At 38.3% G+C, this 2,886-nt stretch overlaps 1 protein-coding gene and 1 pseudogene across 2 annotated transcripts in view; one reads left to right on the top strand and one right to left on the bottom strand.

The window, feature by feature from the left end:
- LOC117939487 (gastrula zinc finger protein XlCGF57.1-like) overlaps positions 1–2,886 on the top strand; it is a 235,686-nt gene that overhangs the window by 108,858 nt on the left and 123,942 nt on the right. The gene's annotated exons all lie outside the window — the stretch shown is intronic.
- LOC117939500 overlaps positions 1–2,886 on the bottom strand; it is a 185,133-nt pseudogene that overhangs the window by 86,918 nt on the left and 95,329 nt on the right.

Genomic DNA, 2,886 nt, shown 5'->3' with positions numbered 1-2,886 from the left:
TTAAACCATATTCAATCATATTCAATAATGAATCAGTCATGTGTTTTATTGTATTACATTATTGATGTCACAGAAGAATCACCTTTAGTAATTACACACAAATACACTATCATTTACCATATATTTATCAGGTAAATACCTAGTAATTAGTTTGTAGTTTCTGTGCATTTACATACTTGTTACCTGTGGTAATTACCAATTAACCACTACAACTTACCATATATTTACCAGGTAAATACCTAGTAATTAGTTTGTAGTTTCTGTGCATTTACATACTTGTTACCTGTGGTAATTACCAATTAACCACTATAACTTATCATATATTTACCAGGTAAAAACCTAGTAATTAGTTTGTAGTTTCTGTGCATTTACATACTTGTTACCTGTGGTAATTACCAATTAACCACTATAACTTACCATATATTTTCCAGGTAAATACCTAGTAATTAAGGGACTGTAAAAGGAAGGGTTACCAATATGTCTCCTGCACATGCATGTTCCAAATTTTCAAGTTAGTGAATTATACTAATTGAAACAAATGTGTTTTGTTATGTTGGGTGAGCTAACTTACCTCTGCTAGTTGTCATAAGTATGATATTAATCTGCCTGCTTTGGATTTAACGCTGAATTGATTCCAAATCGTAGCAACTGTCTAGTCTTTCTGAACAGCAATGGTCAAGTAGTTTGTTTGGCATGTGGTGTTTTTTATGGCTCCACTGCCAGATTGAGCTTTCTGATTTTATTGGACGACAGAATACTTTTGACAAAAACTATTTTACCATAATTTGACCTTGAATCTTCAGTCAAAAAAGACAACTGAATCGTAAGGAAGTTGCACATGTTGTAACTGTAATCAACTCGAGTCAGCTTTCTAGCAAGAATCATACCCCTAGTGCAACAAGCCACGTAAAACAGAGTTTAAGCAATTTTCCATCAAGGAAATGCAGCTTGGATCTGTCACTGACTTGAAAGGCTATGGTCAAGTAGATTGGCATGGGGTCTTTTCATGGCTCCAATGCCGGATTCAGCTTTCCGATATCATTAGACAACAGGAAACATTTATCACAAAACAATTTTACCAAAACACAGACTTGATTTTGCAAGTAAAAAATGATAATATAATTGTGATGAATTTGCCACACCGATGACACTCCCTTTTCCATTACACTCAATAAATGTATAAGCAAGCTAAGTAAAACAGAGTTTTAAGACAGACAGAGAAGAGACAGACAGAGAGAAAGACATACAGAGCAGGAACATAGAGGCTGCAGGTGACTCGCAACGATAGATCCAGACTCCACAGCTCCAGAGCCAGAAACACTAGAAGAAATTGATAGGAGGAGAAAGGAGAGGGGCGAGAGAGCACAAGAATACGGGAAAGGGAAGGAGTTGAGTTAGTAACATGCATTAATGGGATGCCGTTGCATACAGATGGAGAGGAGGAGAGACAAGCTCAGTGCATCATGGGAAGTCCCCCGGCAGTCTAGGCCTATAGCAGCATGACTAATGGATGGTTCAGGACTCACCTGAGCCAGCCCTAACTATAAACTTTATCAAAGAGGAAAGTCGTAAACCTAATCTTAAGTGTGGATAAGGTGTCTACCTCCTGAACCCAAACTGACCAACGGTCAAGTGGCTTGGTTGGCATGTGGTGTTTTTATGGCTACACTGCCAGATTGAGCTTTCTGATTGCGTTGGACGACAGATTACTTTTGACGCAAACAATTTTACAAAACATTAAAACTTGAATTTTTCAGTCAAAAGTGACAGCAGAATTGTAATGAACTTGCACATTTGAATTGAAAGGCTCAAGTAGATTGGCATGTGGTCTTTTCATGACTCCACTGATGGATTCAGCTGTCCGATATCATGTGACAACAGGAAACATTTGACCCAAAATATTTTTACCAAAACACAGACTTGTTTATGCCATTAAAAAGGGATAATCAAATTTTGATGAATTTACCATGCCGATGACACTTTCTTTTCCATCACACTTAATAAATCTATAAACGAGCAACGTAAAACAGAGTTCTCACAGATTTGGTTCTCTTCAAATCTTGCCTTCAGGGATTATCTTGGATTTGAACCCCAGGGACCAGTTTTTCAAAAGTAATCCACTAGGATTTTGGATAACGGATTGGATCAAATGTTGAAAATGGGTTTTTCAAAAGAAAAAACGGATTACATAATCGGATTAGATCACATAATCCAATCTTGGTTTTGATCTGGATCAAACCTTTAGTTTGGGTTTTTCTGAACTTTTCTGTAGGATTTGGATCACTTTGATCAATAGAACTGGTACAACCACTGAGCCTTGTGGAACGCCATGGCTAACTTTAGCGTACTTGGAGGATTTATCGTTAACATTAACAAACTGAGATCAATCAGATAACTATGACTCAAACCAACTTTGAGTCCTTTAATGCCAACTAAATGTTCCAGTCTTCGTAACAGGATGGTATGGTCAATGATGTAGAATGCAGCAGTAAGATCTAGCAAAACAAGTACAGAGATAGAGTCCTTTATCTGCAGCAGTTGGAGGTCATTAGTCATTTTCACCAGTACTGTCTCTGTGCTAGGGTGCTTTCTAAATCCTGACCGAAATGATGATTATGATGTAATACCCAGTGGTGGAGAACATATTCTGATCAAATTTCACTTTCACATCTGAAGTTAAAGTTTGTGGTTACAAGTAATTGTGTTTTCTGTGTTGTTGCCGTGGTGATTCCCTCAATCTTATGGCTCCTGATTGCTGCTAAACTGATTCACCTGCTCCCAGCTCCCCAACTGCAACCTATCTACTTATCAATAGGCTCGTTCGAGATGAACTGCGCCTCGCCTGTAAAGTGGACGAGAGCAGGCGGCAGCAGCGGGGGCGGGGAC

This window comes from Etheostoma cragini, chromosome 24, assembly GCF_013103735.1.
Source record: "Etheostoma cragini isolate CJK2018 chromosome 24, CSU_Ecrag_1.0, whole genome shotgun sequence".
Classification (NCBI taxonomy): Eukaryota; Metazoa; Chordata; class Actinopteri; order Perciformes; family Percidae; genus Etheostoma; species Etheostoma cragini.
Note: the sequence above shows the minus strand (reverse complement) of the source record. Positions and strands in the feature narration are given on the sequence as shown.